This window comes from Callospermophilus lateralis, unplaced genomic scaffold, assembly GCF_048772815.1.
Source record: "Callospermophilus lateralis isolate mCalLat2 unplaced genomic scaffold, mCalLat2.hap1 Scaffold_820, whole genome shotgun sequence".
Lineage (NCBI taxonomy): Eukaryota > Metazoa > Chordata > Mammalia > Rodentia > Sciuridae > Callospermophilus > Callospermophilus lateralis.
This window is the reverse complement of record NW_027516261.1, coordinates 1-10,899: the sequence shown is the minus strand read 5'-3', so window position 1 is coordinate 10,899 and position 10,899 is coordinate 1. Positions and strand designations below refer to the sequence as shown.

Sequence of the window (10,899 nt, the reverse complement as noted above, 5' to 3'; positions counted from 1 at the left end):
CCCTGGGCAGTAAAATGACCTTCTCAGTGTCACCCACCAAATCAGCAAGTGCAGGTTCTAGGGTCCAAGAAAGGTTTACCTATGAACACCCCTAACCCCATCACTGTGGGCAGGTTCTTTGGGCTTGTCCTCGTTTCTTGTCCAGCACACAGGAGACACTGGGTAGAAGTTATTGGGCACAACCTCAATAAGGAGGAGAGGCGGCCAATCCTCAAGGAGTCCATGAGGCACTTGAGGGGCAGCCTTCAGTCCGCAGACCATGGCATTACTTTCTAATAGGGACTCCTGGGCACTCAGCCCTGTGCAGTGGTTGGGGCGGGGGTGTGGGGTGAGAAGCTTAGCAGCTCCATCCAGATGCGAATTGTCCCTCCCACACTTCCTGGACTGCGGGGGCCTCCATTAGAGCCCCTGAGGAGTCAGAATCCACACCTCCGCAAATGGGCCCGCTTTCCCAGGGCCCCCCTGCCCAGACCTTCCCTGGCCTCTGTGGGTTTTGACACCTCTCTGCAACCTGGTGGGGGTCCACCTCGCACCTTTGGTTCAGATAAAAGCTGAGGCCCGAAGGTGGCAGGTCCAGCCTCCCAGAGCCCACAGCCCCGGCATGGCCCAGTCGCCTCCTCAGCAGAACTTCCTTGGCTTAGACCATTGGATCTTCTCCCAGGGTTGGGGCTGGGAGGGCCATTCCGACTCCACGTCCCCAGCCTCTTCCTCGGATTCCTCGAGCTCGTGCCCCTGTGACAGTGCCCTCGGCCTCTCTCAGACCGCAAATCCAGCCCGCAGCGTCCGAGTAGCTGAAGCCACCCCGACAGTGCCCAGACGTGCACGGACGGGACCAGCGGGTGGACAGCGGCAGAGCGCCAGCGAGCGCGAGACGCTGCGCATGCGCACCCTGGCCCGCGCCTTGCACGAGCTGCGCCGCTTTCTGCCGCTGTCCATCGCGCTGGCTGGCCAGAGCCTGACCAAGATCGAGAAGCTGCGTCTGGCCATTCGCTACATCGGTCACCTGTCGGCTATGCTGGGCCTTAACGAGGACAACTTGCAGTGTCGGCGCCGGTGGTGCGCAGACGCAGTGTCTCCCCAGGACTGCGCGCTCTGCCCCGACGGCGGTCCCATGCAGGTGCAGACCCGGGATCCTGGCCCGGGTTTGGGCACTGCTTTCTGTACCGGGCCATGCTGGGGGTCCCCGCCCTCCTATCCTGCGACCGGAGCCCTGGCTGAGAGCCCGGGGAGCAGGGTTTCCAACACGGATTCCTGGGTAACACCCCCTTACTGCCACAAGATACAGTCGCCCCCGCTCCAGCCCCTAGGGAGAGTTCCTGACCCGGTTCTTTGGACGCCACCCCAAACCTGTCCCGGGAAGCAGACATCCCTAGAGCCTCAAAACCCCGCTGCACCCTGGACGCCACCAGTGGAGCTGGCTGCAGTGTACCAGGTACGCCATGGAGGCCCTTGCCCTTTCCCTGGTTTGATCCCCAGGTTTAATTTGGGAATGGAGTGGGTGGGTAGTTTCTAGTCTGCGGAGGATCTCATCTTTTCAGATCCTAGTTTATCTAAGGGCGGGAAGGATGGAAAGAACCCTAACATCTGTAGGGAAAGAGATGAGGCCCTGAGAAGTGAATGCCACAACCACTGCCACCCAGCAATACTCACAGCGGTGGACAAGAGAGGCTCCCTTCAAGCTTGCTCAGAGGTGGGGGTGGAAGTTGGGAGATTGCACTCTCAGGAAAGGCCAAGTGCTTCTTCATTAAGGGTTCAGGAGGGGAAGGGAGCCCAAGGTAAAGGGTGGACAGCGGTGGACCCTTGCCTGCGCCTTGCACAAGCTGCACCGCCTCCTGCAGAGCCTGACCAAGATCTAGACGCTGCCTCTGGCCATTCACTACATCCTGAATAGATGGGCTTGCAGTTGGAGACAGTCATATTTTTTTCAAGTTTCATTCATTTATGAGGCCAATGAATGAATCGTGGTTCATAAACGATCATATTAGTAACCAAACTTATTAAATTCTTATTGTCTGCTCCACACTATTCTGTGCACTTTCCATTTATTCATTCATTCTGCCCTTCAAACAATCCTATGAAACATATATTAGCATCCCCATTTTAAAGATGAGAACACAGACAAAAAGAAGTTACCTGGATTCCCACAGTGTAGCAGAGCTGGGATTTAAAGGTCAGCAGTGAGTCTGCAGAACCAGTGCTTTTAACCACTTTGCTCCACTGCATCCATGGCACCAGGACTGTAAAGACATCATCAGCCATGCCCTGGGGAGCATCCAGGTTTTAGATTTCTGGCCAACAAGCTGTTCTTGTCTTTTTTACAGGGTATCTCTGGGTCTTCAGAATCCTGTCTACCTCTGGGAAGTCCACCCCTTCTGCCCCGCCCTTCATGCCGAGACTCCAGCCTCAGACCCAGTGGGGGTGTTGGAGCCACAGTGCAGAGGTGCTGCCCAGCTCAGAGGACCAGGGACCTGGCCCTGTTTTCCAACTCAGTGAAGTGAGCCTCACCTAGAGTTCAGGCCTACGGCTCAGTAGCTGCCCTGAACTTTGGCAAGAAGATTTGGAGGGGACCCACCTGGGCATCTTCTAATGGCCCTACCTGGCCTTTTTACATCCAAGAATCAGGCTTGCAATGTGGACGTCCTCCTCTTCTGTTTCTTTGGTGGTTTTAAAGCTTTCTAGCCAAATACTTATCATGAAAACATCTGGAACAGAGATAGTGGGTATCCTCCCTAGCTGGATCGGGGTTATGACAGTGCCCTCTACTGCTAGGCACCCCCCTCCCATATACCATGCCTTGTATTCTGCAGAGCACAGTCTGAGCTGCTCTGAAAAGGGGGCTGCTTGACCCCAAGGAGACCATGCTTGGACTGGTAAGGGAGTGGGCATGGAGGCCAGGCTCTTGCTCTGCTGTGCTTCTTAGTGACAGCTGTCCAGAATCCAATATGCTTAAGATGTTTTGTAACTTTTAAAAAAAGAAAAAATACCAATAAAATTTTGATACAGTCTGTTTTTCTATCAAGATAGGTTTTCCTTGCCTCTGGGGTAGGGGGGATATTCCCATTCTTGGGGAACAAGGCCAATTGCCCTTGCACTCCTTGAGTCGAGGCCTGCCAAGATAGATGTGGGCCCTTGCTTATTATCGTGATGGTATTTATTGTGTCCTGGTTCCAGGGCTGAGAGTACTGCCTGGCCTGCTGTGCAAGGTGACCATAGGTAAGCTAAGACTAGGGCCTGCTCACTTGCCTCAGACACATCACCGCAGCTCATTTTCATTCTTCTGGTTGCACTCCTGCTGACCCATGGGGTAAGCATATGCAGTTATAAACAAACAGGGCCTCCAGGGGAAGATGCCTGAGATGCAGAGACCTGTGATTTAGGGCTCTTTCACAATGATATAAAGTTTTTTCCAAAGGATGCTGTGAGTGGCTCCTATGTGCTTGGCCCAGTGTACTGGTGTCTAGGGCTGCCATAGCAAAATACCACAGAAATGCATTTTTCAGTTCTGGAGTCTAGAAGATCAAGAAGTATAGGCAGGTTTGATTACTTCATGGCTTGCAGATGGCCTTCTCACTGTGTTATCTGTGTCCTAAATCTCTTTTTTAAAAGATATCAGTCATATTGGAATCAGGCCTACCCTAAGGACACCCCACACACACCATTTAATGTTTTTTTTTTCCCAGTACTGGGGATTGAAACTAAGGACTCATCCAAGCCCTTTTTATTTTTTGTTCCAGAACAGTGTCTTGCTAAATTGCTGAGGCTGGCCTGGAATTTGCAATTCTGCTTCGGCCTCCTAAATTGCTGGGATTACTGGTATGTACCAGGCCCTGTTTAATCTTAATTACCTCTTTAAGGGATTTATCTCAATATTCAGTAACATTCTGGGGTGCTAGGGGCTAAGGCTTGTGTTAACTTTCTGTCACTATAAAGAGAAAAGATTTATTTTGGTTTATGGTTCTGGAGTTTCCAGTCCATTCCTTTGGACCTTTGGTGAGCAGAGCACATTGTGCCAGGATGTGCAGAGCAAACTGTTTACATCAGGAGCCAAGAAGCAAAAAGAAGAAGGGATGGTATCCCATAATCCCCTTTGGAAACACACCCACAAAGACCTAAGGACCTCCCACAAGGCCCCACCTGCCAAAGGTTTTACCACCTATCAAGAGTACCACCTGGGACTAAGTTTCTAATATTCAACCTTTGGGAGACATTTAAAATCTGAACAATAGCTAGGCTTAAGCATGAATTTTACTGTTTAATTCATAATGATAAGTGTCAGAAATTACTCCCCAGTTAATGAGATAAATTGCAAGGACATAAGTGATCAGAATTCAGGTCCTAAATGCAAGGATGAGAGTTTATACAAAAGGCATTAGGACCAGAGAGAGATGACAGGCTGGGGGATGGCAATTGGCAGTATCTTTTCCTATTTTATTAATATTTATTTTTTAGTTGTAGTTGGACACAATACCTTTATTTTGTTTATTTTTATGTGGTGCTGAGGATGGAACCCAGTGCCTCATATGTGCTAGGTGAGCGCTCTACCGCTGAGCGACAACTTCAGCCTGGCAGTACCTTTTCATTCTTGAGTTACCTGATCCATTAGTCTCACTATCTTGATTTGGGCTGACTTACCTAAGAAGAGGCACTGTGCGAATCTTGAAGAAAGGATGTCATGATCCATGAAGGTTGCCATGGACTTGGGAGCCAACAGAAATGGTATCTTACTTCTGTATCTACTCTGACTAAGGCAGGGAGTATTGAAGAAGACGTAACCTTGGGACTGGATGTTGGAGGATGTGTAAGAGTTTGCCAAGCAAAGGAAGAGAGACTTGGGAAGGAACAGCATGAGCCAAGTGAGGACAGAGGCTGCTGGTATCTCCAGTTAATGGGGAAAGTAACAAATTGGAGAAGGAACCCAAGGTGTGCAGAGCTCTGTGGGGGTGTTATAGGAATTTGGCCTCTCTCCTGGGTGGCAGGAGGCACTGATGGTTTGGAATAGGGGTGATCTGGCCAAGGGTACTCTTGGCCTGTTGCCTGCTTCACACCAAAGGAGCAGGCAGGGAGGCCACTGTAATAGTTCAGGCTGAGAGAAAGGGAGGGAGGAAGTTGCCTGATTTCCTTAACCTGAGTTCTTGGCCACATTCAGGGCCTTGCATTTGGCTCTCATGACAGCCCATTGCTTGCTGTGATGCCCTGGGACATTGGGCATGTCACTTCCTCTCTGAGCCCATTTTCTCATCTCCTAAAGGAAGAACTGGCTTAGGTGATCACTGAGGTATCTTCTTCCTCAAAACTTTGCAGGAATCTGGTTTCTGGCCCAGGTCCCTCTCATCCTCAGGGACTTTTAGTCATCCTCAAAGGATGAGAGAACCCTAATCAAGGTTAGAGCAAAAAGATGGAGACAGGCCCTGTGGACCTAAGAGGACATTCCATTAGGCTTTTACTGGAAGTGTAACCAACAGCAAGATTTAAAACCTCCCTGAGGCTTGTTTTATCCAACTGTGCAATGGAGTTAAGAGACCTTACCTACCTCTCAGAGTTCTTAGGCTTGGCGCATAGTAAGTACTCAGTAAAATGAGTAACTAAGCAGAGACCTGTGACCTAAGAGATGACAAGTGGCTCCCAAACCTGGCTGCATATTGAGCCATCTGGGTCCAGGGTCCATCTCTGAAAGCGTGATTCAATGCATCAATTTCCCAAGATCCTTTCCAGAGGATTCTGAGGATGAGCCAGGTTGGGAAGCAATAGATATTCTACACCTCTTAATTTCACTGCAGAGGAAACTGAGGACCAGGGAGAGGATCAACTTCCCATAATCCCCCAACTAGGTGTGGACCTCAGACCCCTAACTCCTAGCCCAGTGCTCTCTCCTTTCCCCAAAGACTCAGGATCGTGGCTCCACAGTCTCGCTCAACTCTGCACCACAGGCAGAACCAAACAGGGGCTCTCACCAACCTGGGCTTGTCTTGCAGAGGCAGGGGAGGCCCTCCATGTTCATGATTCCCCGCTCCCAGGCTGTGTGCAAGCCCTAGTGGAGTCCAAGAGGACCAGCCCCACCAGCTATAGCCCGATATAAGCATCTTCTGGAATTTGACAGCTTTGTTCTTCTAAGGCACTCAAAGGTAGAAAAGAGGACCCTAAGCCATCCAAGCAGGAAACATCACCAGCTAAAATTGCCTGGGAGACATCCAAGATTCTGCTGGATTGAGGAGAACTGGGCCCAGGAGGGCTTAGGGTGATTCTCTATCCTCATGCTCCCTCACTGGAAGGAAAGGCTCAGTCCCACCTCTCAAAGTGGCAACTCTCATTGCTGCTGACCCCCATCCAGTTCCTTGTCTATGGCTGTGTCCTACGCAGGTCTCCCTGGTCTGCACCTGTCTGCTAAGTGCCAGCAGGGTAGAGAGAGGGGCTGAACACCTATGTCCTGCACAGGTTGACTAGTCCATCCACACCTTCATGGCAACCCCAGTCCCCAGTCATAAGAGACTGGACACTGGCTGAGTACCTCGCTCAGGTCTTTCAATGACCCTGCAGTGTAGCAGACTCCAGTTTTGCACATGGACAGCTGAGGCTGGGAGCAGTGAAATGCTTGGCTCAGGTCCAGGGCTTTGCTGAAATGTCATCTCAGTGTCCAGCACTAGGTCTGAGAAGCCACTGGGCTGCCTCCTGCCAATGCCCAGCACCTTTCATTCTTGCTGGCCTAGGGCAGGCAGAGTTCCAGACAAGGAGCCAGCAGTCTGAGTTCTAGTAAATTTCTACTCTATGACCTTGACCAAGGCTCTGCAAGCAGGTCTTTGGCTTCAGGTGTTCTCGCTATATATAGGGGATTGGTTTCCTCCAGCTACACAGAGTCTTTTGACTGCAAGCATTGTTAAGTGGACCAGTGACACAAGCATATCAGTGTGGCTATCACAGATCCTGCTGCAGCTCTGAGTGGAGGATTTGCAAGATCAGAGTCAAGTGCTGGGTTCCAGTGCTACTGCCTTTTGATTTAAGCTCCCTGTGCCTCAGTTTCCTTATCAATAAAATAGTCAGGGCTGGATGTATAGGACAAGGGGTAGAGTGCTTGCCTAGCATGCGAGGTGCTGGGTTCCATCCCAGAACACCAAAAATAAATAATGAAATAAGCTGGCCAGCCTCAGTGACGCGCCTGTAATCCCAGCAGCTCAGGATGCTGAGGCAGGAGGATGGAGAGTTTGAAGCCAGCCTCAGCAACTTAGCAAGGCCCTAAGCAACTCAGTGAGACTCTGTCTCTGAAAAAGGGCTTGGGATGTGGCTCAGGGTTAAAGCGCCCCTGGGTTCAACCCCTGGTACCAATAAATAAATAAATAAAAATACAAAGCTGAGATAAAGAGTTTTCACTTAGTGACAGATAAACATGCGAGAACAGCTCAGTCAGAGCCAGGCACAGAGAGTAATAGGATTACTTGTCTCTCTACAGGCAAACCCTCCCCTGCAATGTCCCTGAGCACAGAGTCCCCTAGAGACCCAAGATGGGGAGGCTGGCCCTCTCCCCAGTTGGTCCTTAGAAGGTCAAGTGCCAGCCATGACTGCTGGGTACTGGCGACAGAAAGGGCTGGCCAGAGCTGAGGGGTCAAAGGAGTTAATCTGGAGCAGCCCAGGGAGCCTCCTGGACAGTCCCCCATCACCCAGGCTGGCCTCTGTCCCTTGGCCCGCCCTACCCTTTGATGTGCAAATGGCAGTGGAGAGGCAGGGCCTTTCTGGTCTCAGCGGCCTGCTTCTCACTCCCAGGAAGAGAGGGTGAGAGGACAGCTGCTGGGGCCTCCAGCCAAGGATGTCACACTCCTTGTCATGTGTCATGCCAAGTGCTCCCTAAATCCACAACAGGCTCCTTTATTGTCTTCATTGTGTGGAGGAGGAAACTGAGGCTCAGGAGTTTAGATCCCTTGCTCCAAAAGAGTGCCTGGGCCACCATCTGAGGCCAGACCTTCAAGATTCCGGCTGGGGAGCTTGTGGGTGTCAGTGGAGGTGACCCCCAAGGAAGGCCCACAGCTGTCTTGTTACTTCCTTCTTCCCCTCTCACCATCCTTGATGTTCACGGGCCCAGTGGAGCTGAGGCCCGTGTGAGCTCCCTATAACCTGGCTCCCTTTGACAAGAGATGCTCCACAGGGCCAGTGTGCACAGTGGAGCCTCAGACCTTCTCAGCATGGACCACCAGCTGCCAGAGGTGACCTGCAGATTGCAGCCCTGACTCCAGGTGAGGTATAGCTCCCTTGGTGGCTTGCTTGCCTCTACTCCCAACCCTCTTCTGTGTTCCACTCTACAAAACAGCCTGTTGACAAATTGATATTCCACCCCCCATGGAGTCTGGAGAGGTGGTAGGACATGCCCTTGGCCAGTGAGTGGTGGTTGCAGGCTTGGGACCCTAGGTTTTCTGCTTTCAATGCATTGACCCTTTCCCCAACTATCCCAGGGCCCCTGGTGTTGTGGAAGTGCAGGGAAAGGGTGCAGTTGACTTCCTGCTCCCTCGCTTCATGTAGGGTGGGTGCTTCTAGAAAAGCACACCTTCCACTGTGCCAGGACCTGCTCTGTGCGTGGCACCACAGCAGCCCCAGCTCACACCACCTGTGGGAGCCACTGTGTCCACAGTTGTCCAACCTCCACCTCTGACGAATTTCCTAGCACTCAGCACCGCAATCCTGCCAGCAGAATTGGGAAGAAATACACCTGCAGGCAGACGCCGTTGTACAGGTGCAGGGAGGGCTGACAGGCTGGGCATCTCTCCCCTCCTTTGCTCTTTGGGGTTCCAGCCCCACAGTGCATCCTGTGCATCCAAGTGTCCTGCCTCCCAGCTAACCCACTTGTGCTCCTGCTTGGTAATGTCTGGAAGCTCATCTAGAAATCCTTTATTTACATTTTCGCTTAGAAAAAAATATACAGATCTGGTGCCCTGATGATTCCTCATTTTGGGGTCTTGTGGGGAAGGTGAGAGAATGTTCAGGGCAGCTCCCTCAAGACTGTCCATTGTCCATCAAGGGCTTCTGCTCATCTGGCCCTAGAGCTGGTCTTCCCTGAGATCATCCCCAGGGCCCTGGGTGACAGGTGCCATGCCGGGCCTGGGGTGGGATTGGCACAAGGGGCAGGGGCTGGGAGGTGCTTGGACAGCCTGGCCATTAGAAACTAGAGGCCCCACAGGCCAGAGACTTCATCATTGAGGGGAGGACACTGGTGTCTTGGGCTCTGAAAATGGAGGCCCTGCCACAGACTGGTGGGACAGAGAGTCATGGGCACCTCACTAGGGGCCAGGTGGCTTAAGGACAAGAACAATTTTGGGCTTCTTTCTGTGAACCACTTGAGCACTGTGTCCTTGTTTTCCTTCACCCACTTGATATTGGCTTTCGTCTTCTCAAGGGCTTGCTCCAGAGCCCGGGTGCCTGAGTCAAAGCCAGTGTCCATGTTCTCCATCTTGAACCTCTCCAGCTGCCAGGAAAACAAAGATGGTCAGTTCCAAACTGGATCTTTTTTTGAGGGGTTGGGGAGGACTGGGGATTCAACCTAGAGGTGCTCTACCACTGAGCTACATCCCCAACCCTTTGTATTTTTTATTTTTTGAGGCAGGGTCTCACTAAGTTGTTGAGGCTGTCCTTGAACTTCGATCCTCCAGCCTCAGCCTCCTGAGTAGCTGGGATTACAGGGAAGTGCCACTATGCCAGGTTCCAAGCGATGTCTCTAAAACAGCCTGGAGGACAGGAGAGGGTCTCCCAGTCCTCAGGCTTCTCACTACCACCTGGAGGTAGCCTGGACTGGAGACTACACCCTGATCCCTGGATAGGGAGGGCCAGTCCTTCACTTCTCCTGGGGCAAAGTTCTAATCTATCCAGAGGTTGCAAAACCTCAAGCAAAGCTTGGCTCGGGAAGGGATCTGGCTTTCTCTTTGCAATATTTCATTGAGTTGATCCTCCTGTATAATCTCAATCCAATCAAGAAGGGAGAAAGGGACAAATTAAAAAACGCCACATGGAAGCAACAGTCAATTCAAACATGTGGAAATTTATAAACCATAAGTGTTCCAGTTGCCTCAATAAATATGTAGCTTTAAAAAAGGGTGGGGGTGAGGGTATCACTCAGTAGTAGGGTGAAGCCCTGGATTCAATCCCCAGTACCCTCCAAAAACAAACAGACAGACATACTATTACACATTAAAGAGGTATCAGTACTAGAGACTCTAGCCAGGTCAATTAGGTAAGAAAATGGAATAAAAGTTATCTGAAAAGGAACAAGTAAAACTCTCTCTGTTCACAGATAACATATAACATGATTTTGTATACACAGAATCTTTAAGGAATGCATAAAAGAACTAGAAGGGTTGAGATGTAGCTCAGTGGTAACACTCTTGCCTAGCATGATGGAAGCCGTAAGTTCAATCCCCAGCACCCGGCCCCCCAAAAAGAGTGAGCTACTAATCAATTTATCTAAGTTGTAAAATACAAGAACAATGTATAAAAATCAACTGTACTCCTACACACTGGCAATGAAGTCTGAAAATGAAATTTAAAAATTCCATTTAAAATAGCATAAAAACCTAAAATATTTAGGAATAAATTTGACAGAAGCAGCACAAGACTTAAAACTTTGCTTAAAACTACAAAAAACTGTTGAAGGTAATTAAAGAACACCTAAATAAAAGGAAATTAGGACCAAAGAGTAAAATCTGTGTTCATGGGTTGGAAGATTTAATATTATTAAGATGTCTATAAGGGGCTGGGGAAGTAGTTCAGTGGTAGAATGCTTACCTAGCATGTGTTAGACAAAAATTAAAATTAAAAAAGTAAAAAATTAAAAAGTCAATAATCCCCAAATTGATAAAGAAATTCAATACAATCCCTATTAAAATCCCAACTGCTTTTTTTTTTTTTTACAGAAATTGACAAGCCAAT

The 10,899-nt window shown here is 50.1% G+C and overlaps 1 pseudogene; it reads left to right on the top strand.

Annotated features, from left to right (window-relative positions):
- Positions 1-601: 601 nt before the first annotated feature.
- Positions 602-2,587, top strand: LOC143386261 (mesoderm posterior protein 2-like; annotated as a pseudogene).
- The last annotated feature ends 8,312 nt before the right edge of the window (positions 2,588-10,899 follow it).